Source organism: Topomyia yanbarensis, chromosome 3 (genome assembly GCF_030247195.1).
Source record: "Topomyia yanbarensis strain Yona2022 chromosome 3, ASM3024719v1, whole genome shotgun sequence".
In the NCBI taxonomy this organism is placed as follows: Eukaryota; Metazoa; Arthropoda; class Insecta; order Diptera; family Culicidae; genus Topomyia; species Topomyia yanbarensis.
In genome coordinates, this window is record NC_080672.1 from 106,242,532 (window position 1) to 106,264,564 (window position 22,033).

General features: G+C 38.9%; 1 protein-coding gene across 17 annotated transcripts in view; it reads left to right on the plus strand.

The window, feature by feature from the left end:
- Window positions 1-327: 327 nt before the first annotated feature.
- LOC131693459 (MAP/microtubule affinity-regulating kinase 3-like) overlaps window positions 328-22,033 on the plus strand; it is a 211,107-nt gene continuing 189,401 nt past the window's right edge. For 9 of the 17 annotated variants that reach the window (XM_058981275.1, XM_058981276.1, XM_058981281.1 and 6 more), the window contains exon 1: window positions 330-1,392. The gene's annotated coding sequence lies outside the window, so the exon portion shown is untranslated. Of the gene's footprint in view, window positions 1,393-22,033 lie in introns of all 17 variants that reach the window. The other 8 variants (XM_058981284.1, XM_058981285.1, XM_058981286.1 and 5 more) reach the window with 3 other exon arrangements.

Consider the following 22,033-nt stretch of genomic DNA (forward strand, 5'->3'; position numbering starts at 1 on the left):
GTAGTTAAATGAAAGAGAAACGAGTCGGGCACAGCAAAAGTAAAAATTTGTATCTCTCGCTTGAATGAGAAAAAATGTTTGAATGACTGTGCTGCTGTTGCTGGTTGAAACTGAACAGCTAGCACTAATAACAACAACGACAACAACAACACAGAGCGGGGTATCAGCAGCAGCAACAGCAACAGAAAGAGCGAGAGTGAGCGGAACTGTGTGTGTTGAGTTGAGTAGATGATGTGATGTAGGAACAGAGGAAACAGAGGCCGAGCGGGGAGTGTAGTGTAGTGTAACGAGCGGTCGGTCGAACCAGGCCCAAAACAGCAACAACTCAGCATGTACGGCATTCTGCCCTCGGTAGGCCTCGGAAGCGGGCGCGCGCACTCGTTCGTAGTACTCGTCGGTTTCAGCTTCAGCAAGAACTTACGGACGTGGTTCCGTCGTGTCGAAAGGCCTGCTCTGGCCCGAAAATCGCGAGTTTTCTCCGTTCAGAGCGTCACAGTGCGACGACGGTGCTAGCTAGGACGACGGCGCCTGTGTTTGCTAGTGCATCCCGTAACGTGAAGGAGGATAACGTTGTCGCGGGGGTGTAGAAAATCGTGAACTACGGAACGGAACGGTCGTCTCTCGGTGGTGCCTTAGTGAACCGTTGAACGAGGAACGCCGATTCTGGAGCAAGATTGCGTAACAGTTTCCGCCAAACGGTGTCAATTCGAAATCTACCAAATTTTACAGTAGTTGTTCAGGGAGATCAATAGTTACGTGAATTTTATAGTCTTATCTGTGATCCAAACCTAGCGAGGAAGATATTTTTTTTCTACGAACAAACTGATTATATATTATATATGCATCAACATTTCCACTCAGTGTCATAAAAATTTATCTGAACGTGAAGCGAGAAGAGATATTGTACGACACACACAGTCTATTTTTGGTGCGGTTTGTTATTCCAAAGCGTAGGCCTGGCTCCAGACCGTGTGTATCACCTTGATTCGCGCAATCACCAACGATCCCAGTGCTGCCGGTGTGGTAGTGAGTGCATGCCGTTTGATCGTGTGCGCGATCGAGTGGGTTCAATCTAATTTACAATCGTTCCGAAGATATATCTACACCGCAATCATCAACGAAGAAGTGATCGTCGTTCGACGAAAAACGCGAAGATCAAGTGCGAGTGCTCTCGAATGTCGGACTAGGAATCGTAGAGGTGCGACGTTCGAAACCCAAGTGTGCCTCGTTCCAGTGCTACCTGTAAAAGAGTGCTAGTGTCTCTGTGTGTGCGCTCCGACGCGTCTGTGTGTGTAGTGCTAATTAGAACAAATTAAATCAAAATCGGCTAAAGTTTAAAGCTAGTGTTCATATTCCACGAGTCAGCCCGATTCCACCGAAAACATCAATCAAGTGAATAACCATTTGCGTTTTAAGTACGGTGCACCTGATTCCAGCCAGCCTCCCTGTCGGAGTTCCAATAACAACAAACAAAGCAATCTTTCCAATCCAAAGACGAAACCCAATCGGGGACCACATTCCAGCAGCATGACAGCTGGACCTTTTAAGTTGACCCGGAGCGACGACGATTCGGGCAGTCACCGAACCGAACCCGACTATTGCATTGGTAAAACCGGTTTCTGGTACCTACTGATACAAACAAGAAAGAAAAAAATTGCGCGGCCCCGTGTCGGACGTTTCCAATAAAAATAAGACAACAACAACAACCAAGAGACATCAACCAAATTTAAGACTATCATTATCCAATCTTCTCTCCTTTGATACCCGTTTGGGAACATAAAGAGAGGGTCAGCTATCAGCATATTATCATCGTCATAGCACGTTCAGCTCATGCGACATTGCGGGTTGCTGCAGCAGTTTTGTCGGACTAACTAACCTTGGCTGGCGTATGGCTGCCAATAGGAAAAAAAATTGTACAACAACACAAAAAAGTCGTTGAATTATTCAATCTAAATCGATACCTCGTGTTTTCGACTCCTCTGCTGGTGGTTTGTCGAGCGAAGCGAAGGAGTGAGTTTCCAAAAAATCATCACATCCAACGTTGTGACCGATTTGGATACGAGCCATTCCGAGTTGCGGAGATTTTGGATCTTTTTTTTTTGGTCTTCGGAGCCATTATTGGTTGGAACTGAATTGTGATGGTGGGGGAATCACAATCATTCAAGATGTCGTATGTTTTTTTTTCTCGCGTAGTCGAATGACTAAATGTTTGCAATAAAGTGGCCCCAAAAGGTGGTAATATTTATTCAAACGTGAAGTCATCGCTGTCGTCGTTTTTTTCCCATCGATGAATCGATTTGAAGCTACTGCTTGGTTTAATTAAGATTTTTCTTGCAATCTAAATGCTATTTTACATTATGTTCTATGAAAGTTGTTTTACATCCGTTTTTTTTCATTTATATTATAATTACTAAATTCTCCCTCCCAAATGGGCATAATATGTGGCCTGGTTCGAAAAAAGGTTGGTGGGTATTACCAGAGACATAAGTAGAGTGAAGTAGAGTACACTATAAGTTGTTGATTCGAAAGCGGATAGTTTTACCAAATTAGTTATGGAATTTGGGTTTCAAATTTGTCTCATCTGAGTCCGACACTAACTTAGTGATAGGACTAAGCTAGCTCCATAAAAAACACGATTTGTGATTCTGAGCAAACCCCTAGTCCTGCGTGATGTCCCTCAAGGAAAGGAGTTAATTTTAAGCTGATGAGAACTAGTGAAATCGAAGCATTTGGTTTAACAGATGCACTATGCTATTTTTCACCTTACTGGAGCCAATTTAACTAAAAACTTGAGCTTGTGCGACCACCGCTGGCTGCTACTCCGTTATCGATCTGGACTAGCTGAAGTTGCACAGGGAATCAGTAGATAATTATGCTTGGGAATAGCGAAACATTTTTCAATGCACTATATCTTTCAATGTGCAACTCCTGATAATCCTAAAATATTTTATTAATCAATACCGACGCCGGCCAGACCCGAACGTAGATCGCGGAAGGAAAAGGAAGGAATGTTAGTCCGATACTTACTTTTGCTAGAGGCCGTATATACTACTGCGCACTCCACAAGTATCACGGGAGGAAGAGATATTTGTTAGCAAGTATAGAAGTTGGATTTTACATCTTCTTTACCGACGCCAGAGAAGTGACTCCACTATCTGGACTAGATATCATCTCATCTCAACTCATGGATCGGGGACTAACGGTTTTACTTCCCTTCCGAAGGAAGACGTGATAACAGATTTTTTTCACCTCAGAAAAATCTCAACGACCTCGGTCGGGATTGAACCCAGTCCAACTGGAATGAGTGGCGGTCACGCTTACCACTCAACAACCGGCGCTGTCACTATTTATTTTTCCTCCACTAATGAGAAAATTGTTTAAAACCACAGTTGCGCGTGCAGTGCTCAAAACCTATAACTAAACTGTCTATAATCGCAAGCCAGTCCCATGTAGATAGGGAATTCCGTAGAACATGGGACTTACTTGCTATTATGGGCAGTAAATTAGTTATGGAATTTGCATTTCGACTTTGTTTCATAAGAATCCGAGACTAGCTTAGTTATGTCACTAAGTTAGTGTCAGATTCTGATGAGAAGATGTCGAAAAGCAAATTCCATAACTAATTTAGTTGCATATTTTGGAACCTTGACGCGCAAATGTGGTTTTAAACGTTTTTTTCTCTTAAGTGGAGAAAAATAGTTTTTACCTAAATTTTCACCACAGAGGAGAAAAATTACACAGTGAATTTTTATCATCTTCTGGAACATCGTTGATGGTGGTTTGCATATAACCATTACAAAAATCATAACAATTTGCTAGGGTTTTAATGAGCCGTAGTAGCGGTCAATTTTTGTAACAGCCCTTATTTTGATAATAGTCGTTTATGTATGCCGTTCATTAAACAAACGTCCGACACATTGGACTAACGTAGGATGAATTATTCTTACTGGGCAGATAGCGTAAATGACTATTGATAAGGCCAAAACAAGGGCTATTGACCTATATGAGAAGGTCGTCATCATGACCAGAGCTTGAAAAAATTGGCATCCCTGCGTGAACTTGAAAGAAAGCAAAATCCAATTCATGTCCGCCGCAATGAATTAAATGTTTGGTTCGTTTTCCTCGTCATTCGTTCTCGCGACACAGCGCATTCAGATTCGGTTTCAAAAGCAAACTGAATTTTGTTTCTATTCTACCTATGAGAGGGATTATTGAGCAAAAGTGCACCAGATATAAATTACGCAGTTTACTTATGCTCGAAAATGTAGAAGATGCCAACTTCTGCCTTCAAACTGTCCACATAATATCAAATGAATGCTTTGGTTGGCGAAGAAATTTATATTTCCTCTGCACACAAGCATTCGATTCTGCATGAAATTTCAGTCAGTTGGAAACTAAATGAATGAGGGAGGCGGAGAATCTGAATGTTGGTGTCGGTAAATTCAAGCAGAAATAAGTAACTGATTTTGAAATTTCGCAGCGCTGATCATGACACTTAAAAGCTGGATATTAGATACCATTTGGGAAAATTGCTTCTAGCCACTAAGAAACATGACTGTGGGAGTAGGACCCTTGAAGTCGCATACGAAGGTAGCACTTTCTTTTGTTGGCGAATGAAATGTTTTACCAACATCAGTTATCCTTTTCAGGACCAACATATAAGAGTCCAAATATTTTTTTTTTGCACTCGAATTAACAACCTAAAGAGCATTTTACTTAAGTACAGTTTCTAACATTACAGTGCCAAAAGAAATTTCATTAGTACTGTATCTATTACGCATACGTCGTCTGGTTGTGCCCCAAAGAGTGCTCGATCGATGTTTTTCTCGTCAACCCGTCGACGAATCGCTGCCAGTAGCCGCATTTTTAGCTTCCATCAAGCTTTTCATTTGCGTTTCTCACGTCACGGACGACTTTTTGCATATACGTTTTAGCACTCTTTGTTCTACCGTTCGCGGGTGTACCCGCTGGGTACTCAAGCCAGCCAGAAATTTCTAGTCTTCCTCTAGAGGTAGTTCTTGTTGTGATAGTGTGATTTAGGATATAGTCGACACGTGCCTCTTCCTATCAGTGATTCTTCGTCTGTGGTCATACGAAACGTTGATTGTTTCCGATTGTTCAGAGCTATTAGAGATTGAAATTATGATAGGCGGATCTGAGATTAACGTCAACGTCCAATTTAACTGTGACGAGATCGAACAAAGGGACAGATCTAATTCACTTGTGGTGTAGGAATTCGTGCCATTTCGCCCTTAGTGAAGATGTACTGGCCCAACCAATCAATAAGCATTAAAAAGTAGCCTTATATCTGCTTTAGATTTGCATATAGAGCAAATCTTTAAGAGCCGGTGAGCACTTTATGCTGCTTTAATGCTGATATAATGCCAGACAAAGTGAAGTATTGTACTATTATAGTGAAGAGGTTGATAGTCCGTTTTTTTCATTGCTAATGCTACAATTTTAACACTGTCAAAGTTGAAAACTTTTTATCAGCACTCATACTATATAAAAGCTTCTTTTGGCTGTCATTTTCGCAATGTTTTTGTAGCGCTTTCTTGTCTTCCTTTTCACCATGATGAACAAAAAAGGATGAAAAATAAAATACTGTTTAGAACTAATTGACACCCTTTTAAGGTTCAACTAAGAAAGTCACAAAAAGCGGCCGTGTTTGAAAACTACTTTTTCGCTATCCTTTTCACAATCTTCATGAAAATTCATCACTGTATTCGAAGAATTTTTAGAATACTACTGATTGATTTTCGTAAAGATTGTTCCAATAGTGCGCAAAAAATGCTTTTTTTTTGTTTTCAAGGATGGCCGCTTATCCAGACCTTATCAGTTGGATCTTAATGGTATGTAAATAATATTTTGAACTATAACGGAATTTGGATCTCTCATGATATGAATAATATTTTTAAAAATTTCCTTTAGTAAGTCTCGAACATAGGTAGCTAACTAACCTCGTCATTCACAGCAAGCGAGCTGCTTTTGCTGCCGAGACTACATTGTATATGTTCGACTCCAATGGAATATGCAGAATATGATTCTCGAGAGAAGGTGCGTAACGAATAAACCCACAGCATTACATAAGCATTATAATGGCTTTATATTTGTTCTATAATGACTCTAAAGATCCTTGAAGCATGTATGCATTATATCTGCTTCATGAATGTATATTGAGTTGGGGATAATGCTACATTTTGTCTGTGTGAGTGTGTCTTTATACTTTTGCGAAGCTAATATAGAGCTTGGTTACATTGTAAATTGCATTGTAAACTAAACCAGGCTTTGTATGTAATATTAGTGCAAATGTATTGCCAATTAAAATTTTAAAAGAATTGGCTTTTGAAATAATGCTTCTACAATTCCACTGTTAAAAATTGATCAAATGCCTGACTTACTTCGGTTTTTGTAGCTGAACCTGACAATCTCGGGCCTTTGCGAGGAAGTTTGGGGAAACTTCTCGCTCGCAGTAGCAGATGTGCCTTCCATGGGGCAGATATTAAATATGGTCGGTGGTTGCAGCATTTGTGCAAAAAAGCGCTTGGAACGCTCCTTAAGGAAACGTTTCAGTTGTTCCTCGCGCAATTCGTACACGAGGTATGTCCTCCTCCTCCGCATTTGTCACCCCGTGCTTCGTTACTACAATGGGTAACTGTATGTCATAATTGTTTGCAACAGGCAAACCGGTAGCTGCGTCTACTCGATCCAAGAGGAGAATGTTTGGCAAAGCTAACCCGGCGTAGATCACACGAAACGAGGCCGGTGGAAAGTCGTTTTCTTATTCTCCACTGTTTTTGCTGAACGCAATTGCTTGCAATACAGAATTTTTAACTGACTGAAGCATGCAGTCTTTGAAAGTCTTAACCCCAAACTTAATCAGATCTTTGCATGTCAGCCCCATTTGGATAATTACTCCATCAATTTCAACTGCCTTTGCAGCTACCTAGATGCTATACTCCTGAGTAAAATGCTTGCAGCAAGCAATCTTGTTTGCCTGTTTATGGTCACTCAAGTCACTCTCCGTTTTTCGCCGATCCTTCGTTAGACGTGATTAGCTCAATATGTTTTAGAAAAAGATATGAATACGCAATTATATATTACACGGCGCTACAAAATAAAAAAAATGAATGAACTTTTAAAGTGGTCTGATAAAGGTTGTAGATCTCGTCAAATACAACACAAAAGCACGTTTGATCAATTTAATATACCCTCAAAATCATGATTTATAGTAAAGAAACCATTTTTCAGGATTTTCAGCACGAAAAATTTTATACGCGGTCATTTTTAAACAGATTTTACATTCTCTAAGTGTTTTGGAAAGAAGAGGAAATGACCTTTCTAACGGTATGCTATGTTATGTATTTTTGTTAAAAGTACTATGCGGTTTTGAGTCAACAATGTGAAAAAACCCATTATTTGGCGATATGAAAATTGCTTTACATTTTTATTAAAAAGCGTCTTTATTTAAATAGAAAATTAGGGAAGACATTTAATTCCGCATCCAACGACCTACTTTGTGATCAAAATCGATTGGAAAATGGCAGAGTTTTTAATTTTTTCCAAATTAGACATTTAGGCGCATGAACTTTTAAGGGGATAGTCTCATATAAAATTTTTTAAAAATAGATTATTTTTTGCTCGATTACGTATACATTCCAAAGTATGCGTGTGAACTTTGAGCTTGAAATTTGAAAAAATTACGGAAGATACAATTATAGCATCTTATAGTGCGAGACAATACCTCACCAACACCTTAAGAGTTCATGCGAGCAAGTTACTAATTCGGAAAAGAAATGGCTACTTTTGAACCGATTTGGATGATAAATAGGTCGTTTAATGCGTAATTGAATGCTCTCTTTAAAATTTTATTGAAACAAAAACGGTTCTTTAGAAGAATGTTGAGTAATTTTCATAATTTTCATGAAAAAATCGCAAAATTATGATAGTTTTTATATTGTTGACCCAAAACCGCAAAGTATCTTTGACAAAAGAACATAACATTGCATATGGTTGAAAAGGGCATTGCTTCTTTCCAAAACACCTAAAAAATTTGAAATCGGTTGAAAAAAGACCGCGTAAAATTTGTTTGCCGAAAGTCCAGAAAAATAATTTTTTTTGCCATAAATCAAGATTTTGAGGGCATACAACATTTTTCAAACATTGTCTTGTGTTGCATTTGGTGAGATCTACAACCTATACTAGGTCACATGAAAAGTACAAAATTACTGCAGTACCGTGTTATTAAAAATGAGTTTATTGTCTTTCAAAATATTATTACAAATCAATACACTCTTAAAGGCGTTTAAACCAATTTGAGATACTTATTATGCTCAGTAGTCTCGAATCGTGTATTTTAACCGTCTCTTTCGGCGCCTGCTGTTTACTTTTGGGCCCATATGCGTAGATCTACGATTTGTCACCTGATGTATGCCCTCAACGTGGAATACTGTCACTTCTCCTGTGGTTGGAAGGGATTCCATGAGAAACCGGCCTACCGCAAAATATGACCATCGTCGATTTGAACGAAACTTTGCAGGTGTGTTCGCTGTATGAATCTCCATGATATTCTCTAGCAATTGGAATATTTTGATACAAGAGTAATTTTTCAAAAGGGCGTAAACGTTTCTACGTGCATGAAATTTTGTTCGATTACTATATTTTATACAGCAAAACTCTGAGAACAAGTTACAGGGAATGAATACTTCTGTCCGAAAAAAATATACACTGAAAAAAATGTGGCATTTTTCAAAAAAACAAAAATTTATGATAAAAATTTAAATTGCGAAAAAACCCATTTTTTGATTTTTTTTATATTTAGTTACGAAAAACCTAAAGAGAAAATAAACATTTTGATTGTGATTGCATGATGGAGAAAAATCGGTAAAAAAGTTTTTCTAACAATAACTTCGTACATGTTTTTAAATTTCATACTAATTGACACACAAAATTATAATTTTATTACAGAATATAATTCAAAGCACCATTTAAAATCAAAATGCATTTAACAAAAATCTTCCAAAATGCGATAGTTTTCGAGATATTTGAAATTTTGCTACTTCGAAAACAATTAATTCGTGTAATTATGCTCTTTTTAAAAGTTATTCGCGTTACCCCATCAAAAAATGTCAAAAATTTAATGTTTATCGTTTTAAAGACGTAAAAGCAACCTTTTTAGTGTATTTGGATCATGGAGAAGCTTTCAATAAAAAAGTTTTCCTAACAACAACTTTTGACATTTTTTTATAATTCTTACTATTTGCAGTCAAAAATACAATTTTCTTTTTGAATATGATTCTAAACGCCATTTTAAATCGAAATGCTCTTAACAAAAATTTTCTAAAATGTAGTAGTTCTCGTGATATTTTAACTTTTGTTTTAACAACACAATTATTTTGTTTTATTACGACCTTTTCATAAGTTAGTCGCGTTTCTCCATCAACAATAATAGGTTTTTCAAAAGGCCCGTAAACTTTAGTGCAACTTTCTCTTTGACATCAAGGCGATATTATAAACCATTTGAAAGTTAAACGATAAACATTAAATTTTTGACATTTTTTGATGGGGTAACGCAAATAACTTTTAAAAAGAGCATAATTACACGAATTAATTGTTTTTGAAGGTGCAAAATTTCAAATATCTCGGAAATTATCACATTTTGGAAGATTTTTGTTAAATGCATTTTGATTTTAAATGGTGCTTAGAATTATATTCTGTAATAGAATTACAATTTTGTATGTCTATTAGTATGAAATTTAAAAACATGTTCGAAGTTATTGTTAGGAAAACTTTTTTACCGATTTTTTCTCCATCGTGCAATCACATTCAAAATTTTTCTTTTCTCTTTAGGTTTTTGGTAACAAAATATAAAAAATTTTAAAAAATGGGTTTTTTCGCAATTTAAATTTTTATCATAAATTTTTGTTTTTTTGAAAAATGACGCAACATTTTTTTCAGTGTATATTTTTTTCAGACAGAAGTATTCATTCCCTGTAACTAGTTCTCAGATAGTTTTGCTGTATAAAATACAGTAACCGAACAAAAAAATTTTGAAATTCATACACGTAGAAACGTTTACGCCCTTTTGAAAAGTTGCTCTTGAGTCAAAATAATCTTATTACCTGAAGAAAATATTTAGTCTTGCATGACGGTGAAACGTGTAAAGTTTCATTGGAATCTAAGATGGTCGGTCACGATTTTAAAGATTTTCGGACGGATCTTCGTGGAATTCCTCTGTTATTGGTGACATACTCCTCATCGAACTGGAAGGTCTGGGATTCGGAGTAACGGATTACACAGATGACGTTGTCGTCACTGTTAGCGGTAATGATGAATTCTACGATTTCGGATTGTGCTCGAGCTATTTTAACCCACTAACCGCGAGAGAAACGAAAAAAGTATGACTGTTTTTCATCACCCCTAATGGAAGCATTATCGAATTTGTCGCGGAAGTACAATATCTTGGAATAATAGTTACAGCTGTGGGATCAGAATATTAAGTTACCTTAAGGATTTTTTGTGCAAAATTTATGGAAACGTAATTTCAAATTATATGATCATTTCTGGCTGAGAATATTTGGTATTTTTTATATTCGAAATAGCAATCGTAAAAAGCTTTCAACGTCCACAATATAACTTATAACAGGCAGTGCAATTGGCCATACTCTCAATTAAAAATAGTTCAACCACAACATCCAAAACAAATGAGCGAAATCAAAGCAAAAAATTTATCACCCATTATCGTAAACGACTCTCGCTGTCAGTTTTTCATCTCTTCTTTTCTAAGTGCCGTAAAAAGCATCAAATTGAAGCCCCAGATATGACAGCCACTACGTCCCAAGTGAACTTATAGGCTAATCAAATGCATAACGAGCGCCGGCATGAAAACACGGAAAACTAACAACTGGACTGACCTCAATTGGCGTTCCGAGCCGTCGCATTGCGTATCATCATTATGAGGCACCATATGTTAGAAGCCTATGACCGTTACGTGTCCCTGGGGAATTTTCTGTTCTCGGATGAATATCCAATCGAAAAATTGAACTTTGAATTATTCATTGGCAAGTGCTGACCCAAAAACACGAAACTGACACTTGGCGATTTATCGGTTCATATCATAACTACACACTGCAACCAGCAACATTTAGAGAAAATAAATTATACCTGCATTCAGGAACAGTTCAAAATCAGCGAAAAAATTTCGTTGCCGGAGTTGCTAATAGAAACCGGTTCCAGCCAGATCCGAACTCAAATTTTCAATTCAAATCCAACCGAATTTAGCATAAATGTCGTCCGCCTTTCGGTCGACCTCCAATCCACCGACGTGAACTATAAAAGCGGTCCAAACAGTCTTTATTCGCAATTGCACGAGCCATTTCTCGTCTTCGCTCTATTCTTACCGGTCCGCCCGTTCAGCAAAGGAGAAGAATTGACCGTAATCAATATAAACAAGCACTAATTGAATAATGAAAAACAGGGACGAATGTATGGCTTTTAAATTGGCAGAATTTACCCTATTGCCGATGCCGTCGCCGTCGCCTGCAGTAACCCACTGCTACACTGTGTTCCGGTTTGCCCAGTTCGAAACTAACCCGCCCAGCAACTCCGACATCGAGCGATGGCCGATGGACCTGGGGAAGTTTCCGTGCCACGACAAATGCTTCATTGGCGGAGTTAAGCATCCATGAACGCACACCGCATGAGCCCCGCAAGGTCGTCGGCAACGTGCCGTGCGGTCATCTAATTGAAGTTACAGTGATGATTCAATTAGTACATACAGTACATTCCTACACAAAGGAGGGACACAAGTCAGACGTGTCAGGCGTTATGCTTGTATTGCATATCTCCGACGCGGTGACAACTGAGTAAAGCAAACAACAGGTTCACATCCGCGTACTAGGGCTAGCTCTAGAGTAGTCGCTAGAGTGACATTAGTTGCGGAACTGATTGAACTCTGGTTGGCAAGTGGTTTAAATTTTTCACCCTTCGGACGGTTGTTGGCTTGCCACTTCCAGTCAGCACCTATAATTGGATTATGTTTCAACTTCAGCTCGAAGGTGGGCGGCATACTCTGTATTGCACGCTTGTGGCTTCCCCGCTAGTGCAGCGACAGCCTTTTGTCGGAGTGGGGTTGCGGCGGGATGTGAAGGTCGAATTGGATACGTTTCTCGCAGTTTATTACAAATCACTGCCAAGCGAATTGATGTTTTGATCTGTCCGGATTAGAAGCGATCATTCATTGTTTTCCACCCGACCTGAACCACGATAATCAATGACTAATCGGTTGTTTTTATTCGCACTCAAACAGGTTTTCACGAGTGGCATGAAATTTGCTTCAATACGTTTTAAAGACTCATTTTAAATTAGCAGTCTTGACTCATTTAATATGGCAAAAGTTTATGTCAAACAATGAACAATGTGTTTTAGGCCAATAGCAATACAAATCGAGCAGCTGCTCGAAATCCTACTTTCGTTATGTTTCGATTAACTACCACAAATAAATCTGAAATACCAAAAGCTACTAGCGACCAGCAGCTAGACCAGACACAACCGTGCTTACAGCAAATTATTCACCCGACCACACCAGTCCTCATTGCGGAACTTAATTCCCACCCGATCCGTTTGTTATTCGATTGCTGATTGGCTTTGAGCGCGGCAGCAATTTCTTTCTTCCCGCTACAAAGTAGAACAAACCGCAACATTAAAGCTCTACTGCGCCCGGAAATGACCTAGAGGGAGAAAGAGAACAAGTTTTATCACCGACTGACCGGGTCCACCATTCGATCAAGTCGCGGAACCGCGAACTAACCCACTCCCGACCCACCGGTAGCAGCGGTAATGGTTACTGTTGTTTTCCGTACTCCTAGCTTCTAGTGAGCGCGCTTTCACACATGCAGCACAAATACGCGAACAGTAATAATAGAATCGTATTAACTAGGTTTTTTTTATTGCCCCCCAGAGCTCCCTGTTCTAGTCAGCTGGTTAGTTATTCTATGCTAGTAAAACTAGCAGCCGCCGGTTCCCAACCTGCACCGTTGTCAACGGGCAGAATGTCGATAAATCAAGAACCGGTTGCTGCAGCAGCGCAGCGGCGGTACCGTGTTGGTCAGCTGTGAACCACGTAGAGAATTCAAAAATCGTACAACACACTTGCATCAGTAGAAGATTTACGGGCAGGGCTAATAGGTGTGGAGTAGTAGTGTGTAACCGTACCTCAACCCCAGCCAAGCCAAGCTCGGCCCGGGCCGAGGTCCGTTTTGATTCACTTTCTATTCTTGTGCAGTCAGTTCGAACGAAAGTGCCAGATAAATTACGCGCTTTTGAAATGGATTGGTTGGAGGCGTTCGAGGGCACCTCGTGGTGGTTGGGAGGGGGAATCTCATTTGGAGACAGTGTTTAGTGAGTGCATTGCGTGGATTTACTACGTTATAGTCGGTGTGTGTGTACATACAATTTACATACGGGTAATGAAACATTTGTATCTCTCTAGCATAACACAATCGGCGAATGAATGTGGTAATTATTTTGTCATTTCAAGCTAATGCTGACTCTAGCTTTTCGTTGTCGATATTCAGACTTTCGACTGTCAAACCGATTAGGTATGCAAATTTGTCCATTGTCCAGCTGACAGGCAAATCTTTGCAGGTTCAGTATACCTTGAGAAAAAGGCTTGGACCAGGAAGGAATTCGTCAGCACGTTCGAAAAACACTTTCACATGCTGCGATCAATTCATTTGGCATGTGCAATGCCTTGTTCGAGAATTTTATAGCGATTGTCTCATGTAGTGGCTGAATTGTTGGCATGACTGACTATTTGATTGCGATCCTATCACTCTCCGATCGGTTTACGTACTCCTAGTCAACCATTGTTCAATATGATCGACGGCGCTCCGCATGGTAGTCACCTAGGCCCGCATATTTTCATATTATTTATAAATGATCTATGTATTTGAATCAAGTCTAGAAAATTAATTTTCGCTGATAGTTTAAATGTTTTCCATTCTATCGGCTCTGCCATGCTCCAAGAAAGCATCTCTAGACTGTTCAACGTAATGAAAGTTAAAATTCATGATTGAATAGTGATAAGCTGCGGACGTTTACTAACTCCAAATCTCTGTGAATTTTGTATATAGCTTTTAAAGAGGAAGAATTGCAAGATCGCTCTTTACTAGCAAGTCAAACTTTATGATCACGTCCGGAAGCCTTACCTCGGTCCAAACAGTCTGGACTAATGTCTTCAGTTGAACCAATCAAGCACTAAACAACACGTTCCATGGTGACATGACCTGGAACTCTAGTGATATGGGGAAACGGACTCTCTTCTACCATCTGTACGTACCATACACTAAAAATTAAGCATCAGATTCACGGTTCGCGCGCGATCAGACAAGAATACACACTACATCATTATAAAGTCGAAATTATACACGCGAAGTCACATACACGTGACGAACACGTTAATATACAAATGCTTGAGCCCTACGCGACCATCCACAGCACCACGCGATCTCGTAAACATGATAACATCCCGGTGATAAAGTGTATGTCTCAGCTCCTATAAATTTTCAAACGCGGTCTCAAGCGTGAACCTAAAAACTCCTGTGGTCGCAGGATCATGAATCGGTCACTTCCGGATGTTTCTATCCTTGATATAAGCAGACTAGGTCCATGCCTTCAATTGGACCAATTAAAAAAAGAAAGCTCTCGTATCCACTGGACACCGTATTACATGGCGACATGAGCGAGGACTCTAGTAATTTGGGGTGACTTACTCCCTGTCAAAATGTGAATTGTTGTACACCGAAAACTAACTATCAGAATGAAGGTCCGCGTGACCATCCAAGAGCGCACGCGTATATAGGAATGGCCACCCGGTTACGAAATCCAGTTTTGTACATGCGAAGTCACTTGACCGCGAGCACACGTGACAAACACGTTAACATACGAACGCTTAAGCCCTTCGCGATTGACAACGCACACCTACGGTCGCGATCGCACAAACCTTATAACACCCCGGTAATAAGGAGAACGTTTTAGCACTTACGAAGTTTCAAACGCTGTCTCAAACGCGAACCTACAAACGTCCGTTTTCGTATAGGGCACCTTCTTTTATTTGGAAATCTAGGCCACTTTGAAATCAATAACTGCTAAGTGGTGCGACTTTCGTCGATTTGAACAGATGGTAAATGTATAAAACCCTATTAACAACAGCAAATCAAAGCGAGAATGGCAGTAAATCCGATCAGGTTAATCGCATTTCCTTTCTTGCTTTTCTGAAAATTGGTTCCGACCTTTATGACGTTTGCCTACTATTCTCTAATGCATATCAGGGCTCCTTGCTTTCCTGTAAACTATGGAGTTTTGCTGAATTTTCCGATCACCAATAATTACAAATTGCCCCATTTGAAGCAGTTCTCCAAGTCTAAAACTGTCTAAAAGCGACAAGAACAAAAGGCTCCATCTGGCCACCACTGAGTCGATTCCTAGACCCGCTAGGAGTGTCTGTTCCAATTTGACGTGTTTGAAATGTGTATGAGATTTTTCGACAATTAAATGGAGAAAACCCAGTAACTCGCATTTTCACCGCTATGTGGCAGTGTATGCATCGGTTTGTCATTACAAGTGAAAATAAGAAAGATAATTTTATTACCTACAACTTTGTCGAAGACTGCAAATCAATCCAAATTCCTTAGAGGTTATTGAACTTTTAATGATGTGAGTCGTTTCCCACGAACATTATTTTTTTGGGGAAATAATGGTAGGGCTTGGCTGAAGAGGATATTTTAAAGAATTTTGGTCAATGATTTGAGTCATCTTTTGACTAGAAAATTTCAGTTCTACATTTCACCTCATTGAGGGCGCCAATACTAACTTTTCAACGGAGAGAGAAATTAGGTGTCTTCTACAAAGTTGTAGAATAAGTCTTTTTCAATAATTCGTGTGAACATCTCTCTTCATTTAAACGTGTTTGTTGACGCCCTCTGTGCGATGAAACGTAGTATTGAAATTTTCTAGTCAAACATAGGTCACAACATTGCTCTTTCAAAGCTGCCTCGATTGGAATTCCCTCCTTGATTAACTGGATGGTCGCAAACCTATATGGTTCATCGACGCGCTTGCGTCAGAATTGGTTCACGTTTTAGCTTGCTTAAAATGCCAACCGGAGTCCCTCAAGGAAGTTACCTAGGGCGGTCAATTTTCGTTTTATTCATTAACGACCTCGTATCGATGTATCAAATCTGAAAAACTATTATACGTCGATGATTTTGGCAATCTTCGTTCTATTCTTGGAATTATCGCTGCTGCCCTTTAAGATGTCACATTTGATATTGAACAATGGTTCCTTTTATTGTGAAATTCGGCTGAACATGAATTATGAACGACGCATATTTTTACTTGTTCTTTAACGTTAAGTCATGTGAATTGTGACGCTCCTTTTATGTGCAGCATAAAAGTTCATCGTTTTGTTGGTAATGGAAAGCATAGATCGCATCTACAAATTCCTTGCCAGATCAACACTTTCTTCGCGAATTTCTTTGCGAAAACTTGAAATTGCTGGGTCAGATAAAGTAGACTGATCCCAAGTTGGTATCAGTTACTAACGAGGTGTGCTGGAAATACTGACATTCACTGAGTGAATATTTTGAACATGACTCCTATCATTAGTCTTCCCAAATTAACATCGAACGCCATATTCGCTCTGGTTCTGTGCTCATCTTAAACCTCTAACACAAACACGAACACGCTAATGCGCACAAAAACACGTGCACATGTTCGCGTGCACAACTTGACCTCATGTACATACGCAGTGTTCGTACACATAAACTCTTGATACTATTGTTTTCTCACTCATAATCACTAGCGTTGACTCGTCCTGTGTTGTGCTTATGTTTCTTCTGTACGAAATTTTGTACGCAGGTGCAAAAAAAGGTAACCCAAAACATTCCGTTGAGGCACTATGCTATATTTAGGTAAACACTATTTCTCCATTAAGGAGAAAAATGTTTAAAACTATCTTTGTGCGTGAAAAGCACAAAACCTATAACTGAATTAGTTATGAAATTTGCGTTTCGAGTTCGATTGACTTGATTGACGCTAGCTCCAAAAAAACGAAAACACTACTTGTGTTTCTGAGCAAACTTCTAGTCTTGCGTGATGTGTTACAAGAGAATTGTGATTAAGCTGATGAGAATTCATGCTAAGCCAAACCAAGTTTCGATTTCATTAATTCTATAACAAAAACTTCAGTTTGGTTTTCGCAGGTACAGTGTGCCTGCCAAACAAGAAATTACGATGCGAATTTCGACATTGTGATCCAATGTCAATCGATCCTTGAATCTTTCAAGTTCTCTTGAGATGGTTTAATTTGAGATTTTCAGCAATTCTAAAGTCAAAGCACGATGGAGGAATTGCCGGATTTTCTATGTGTGTGCAGAATTCTTTTTCCAGTGGCTCCAATTAATTCTTGACCAAAACAAATCACACAATTACGATATTTACAGAATGCACGAACGGGAATAGCCTTGAATCTGCTGTTTGCTCATAAATAGCGTTAGTGAGCGTATGAAGCTACCAGTGGCTAATTTTGTGCAACAAAATGACCATTTCCTTTTCAGATTTCGTGATTACTACTCCGTGATTGACCAGAACTAGCGGAATTGCACAGAAAATCAACGAATGGGGCCTCGGAATAGCTATCAATTTTCAATGTGCTCGTTTCAAGAGTTCCTCACTTTGAAATGCCAATAGCTGCACCGGCCACCTCCTTACAAACATCGGGGAAGGAAAGGAATGTTAGGGTAACAAACGTTGGTATGGAGATCATGTATACCACTTCGTTTCCATGTTTGTCACGGGAACGAGTTTTTACTAATAGAATGGGCTAAAGAGTTAAACGTGATACGATCTTTGCAACTCTCAGAAGAGTTATCTTGTATCCATTGCTCAGGGCAGCCGGCTACCTAGAATTTATGATACATTTATCGTTCTTCGAATTTATTTGGAAATGCTCGGTTAGTAACACAAAATAGCTCCAGCTTCGTACAGTCGAGAGTGGTGTTGCTTATGTTCAATTGAATCAAATGGCATGTGAACGATTTTATTATTCCTTGTTTCTTTATTTCGGCGAAACACGAAATTCCGCGTGGCTGGCGACGCGCGGCCATGGACCGAGTGGAATGGAGGAATTTTTTGTATACGGCACAAGCCACTTCGGCCTTAATCTGTCAATAAATAAATAAACAAAATTCCAAGAATAATACAATATAATGAAAAGCGATTACCTTCACTGTCTCGAGACATTTGGCGAAATAGACCTATGTAATTGAATAATTCAGATTACAAGTGTTGCTCAACGTGTGTAAACTGAAATGAACGTGTGTGTTCAACGTGTGTAAACTGAAATGAAATGACAATTACGTACCTATTGGTTTTTTTTTCTCGGCGAACGATCGAATTAGGTTCCGATTTTTATGTAATCATTATTCGCGTGCGTTATGTTAACTGAAGCGCATTTTTAACGGTATGCAATAAGCAGTACTGAAATACCGGAAACGACTAACTTTATATGTCGCATATACAACCGATGACATGCGACCGGGTTTTGTGCCAATTAATATCACAAGACTGGAACGAAAAGAAACTAACAACATTTTGTTCTATCATATTCTATATTCGTGCTATCAGCTGCATATTGGTAACTGGTTTTCGATTTTTCTCGTGAATTGTCAAATCTCAACGCCCAAACATGATTCACCAGTCATCAATCCACGCAGACAAGACCATGCGTATTTCCCACGCACATTACGTGCCAGGTGGATTAGTTCCCTAGTTGGTCAAGTAAACACTAAACAAACAAAGAAATTAGTTTGCTCAATCCAAAGAAATGTCAGCTCGGATACGTGTTCCCTTACAATGCCATCAAGTCAAAGAACATTTAAAATTCATTACAAGAAAATATGTATAATTCTCATTGTAATAAAATGAAGACTACCGCGTTATTTGCATGAAAATAAGATCGAAAAAAATTAAAGCTTCCGCAGCTTTGACCTATGGCCATAAAGGAAACTTCTTGGTTAGAAAACTACTTAACTCCGTGTTCGTAGCTTTCAACAAAAATGGCATGAGAAATCCTCGCGAAATGCCTTGTGCATGTATACTTGCGAACAATGCTATTGACGCTTGCCGATAACATCAATAGGATAGACGTCTGTTGTTCGGTATATTCGCCGCACAATGAATCGCACCCTTCTGATGATTTCAAAAGGGTTGTATCATACTGTGGTAAAAATGGGGTTCCACTCATGATCGACAGTGATGCGAATGCCCACCTCATAATTTGGAGCAGCTATTATATCAATCTGAGAGGCACTAAATCGATAGAATACTTAAGCAGTACAGACCTACGTATTCTCGATAGAGAAAATCGCCCAACATTTGCACGGCTGGTAGGGAAAATATGTTGTTAAATATAACTCTCCAAATTTAAGTTTGATATAACTCTCCAATGTAAGCTCCAAATGATTTGGATGCGGTCATGGATAAATCAAACTCACTCATAGTAAAAGCATACACGAGGCTTGCTCACTTGGAGTTATGCGTACTTCATGAGGAACTCCTTGGTGGAATGCCTAAATTGCTAGACTCAAAAAGGTATGTGGATACTTGTTTGATGAAACTGAAATATTCAATTGTCTTTCTGATACAAACTTTTCAGGTTGTACGGAGTCATCACAGACTACTGCTCCTGAGTTCTTTTCAGGTAGTTTTAATCCATGACCATTTGCTTGTAGAAATGCGATAACCGAAGCGATTAAATGGGCACTTGAAAATTTTGCTCTGTGTAAGTCAACGGGAAATATGGATAAAGCACAAGATTCGTAGCACATTGGCGTAGCTCGCAAACTTGTGTTCAAAACAAAAACTTTTCTAAATTAGTTATGGAATTTGTGTTTCGACTTCGTCTCATCAGAATCCGACACTAATTTAGTGATATGACTGCGTCGGATTGACGCTGGCTCCAAAAAAACGGAGACAAATGTGTTCCTGAGCAAATGCCTAGTCAAGCGAGATGTCCCGCAAGAAAAAGAGCTCATCTTATGCTGATGAAAACTAATGAAATCGAAATATTTATGTTCCATTGTTCTCCACTAATGAGAAATAGCGCATCTTGCATTGGCTTGCTAAGCCAAATCACATGTTTCGATTTCATTAGTTTTCATCAGCTTAAAATGAGCTCCTTTTCTTGCGGGACATCACGCTTTACTAAGAGTTTGCTCAGGAACACAACTTGTGTCTCCGTTTTTTAGAACCAGTGTCAATTCGGCACTAGCTTAGTCCTGTCACTAAGTTAGTGTCGGATTCTGATGGGACAAAGTCAAAATGCAAATTACATAACTTAATTATAGGTTTTGTGTTCTTCACACGCGAAGATGGTTTTAAACAATTCTACCTAAATTGTTCTCCACTGGGGAGCAATATAGCATAGTGAAAAACTTCTGCTGGATGTGAGTTCGAAAAGGGCAAAAAATTTGTTTCATTTTCCGAGCACAATTGCAGTATTCTTGTCAGGCAGTGACTGGACATTGTAAACTTAATTATCACATGGATAGTATTCAGCGTGCTGAGTATTATTCGTGCGATCTTTGTGATTCCGATTACGGACCCTCATATCATTTGATGTGTAACTGCCCTGCAGTAATGCAATTGCGTATCCGAATGTTTGGTTCTTCTTACCTAGATGAATCTATGTACAGGGAGCTAAAACTCAAGGATGTTTTATTCTTGTTAGCCAAGTGTAGTTAAGAACTTTAGACTTTATCAGTAGGGTAGGAAGTGAAGAATCCAGGCTTTTTACTGTTTTGTTTTGTGAATGTATTGTATTGCCATTTCCATTTCTCTACCTCTTTCTTTCGTCTCCCTTTCCCTTCCTATCAGGAAAGTGATGAGACCATAGGTCCAAATCCCCGAATAACATGAGGAATGTGTCATTCGAGTTAATATATTCTGATTCCTGATGCTACTCATCGTGTGTTCGAGCCCCAGCAAGTCAGAATTATTAATAGGTGACCTGGAATTATCCTGGGCACTAAAAAGCGGCGGCGAAATATGAATATTGATTTCGTAGTCTGTCGAAATAGAAGGTCAACTTCCGCAACGAAATACCAAAGCTGCTAAAAATTATATCTTACACTCCAGATTGGCAAAGCAGCACAGAAGCATATCATTTCTACAAACCCTTTCGGTCACAATTATGCAGTAAAATGGAAAATATCGTAACAGTAAAAATGATTAATAGCACGTAATAAACCTATTTTTAGTAGTCTGTGTAATAACGCTAGCAAAGCGTGTATTACTTACCATTGTAAATTCAGTAATTGTAAATGTGATGGCTTTGGTGTGGTTTAATTGTTAAAAAAATGTAAAAGTTGAACATCATTTTTATTAGCGAATGTCTGCTTTGTGCGATAATCATGTTCTTTCTGGGACGTCATCATAACCCAGGGATAGCACAAGGTTTAGTACATTGGGCCGAAGTCTCAAAGGTTGCGGGTTCGAATCCTGCCACTGCACAGTATTTTAAAACGTCGTTTTCGGGCTCAAAATTAATAGCGTCTAAACCGTTGACTTTAGAGGTATAGTTTGTTCGGATAAGTTGTTGTTCTTATGATTGCGCATCCACAGAAGTATACCGTTCAGTGATTAATTCACCTATAAGTGATATACGAAATTTATTTTCCGAACTAATTAAGATAGAGACTTTGTGTCTTCGGCAAAGTTGTAGCAAATTCCATTACAAAAGAAATTGCTGAAGACATCATATATCTAGCTTTAATAGTTTACGAGTTATGGAACATATTATATGGAAGACCCCTTAAAATTAGTTTTTTCATGATAACTTTTTTAGACGTTCTCGTATCTTCTTGAAATCTTTTACAAAGTTGTTTGCGGTATCGAAACACATATTTTTGCTGAACGTAGTAAATTCCTATCTGTTGAATTTAAAAAGATATTCCAAATTTTACGATTTTTTTGG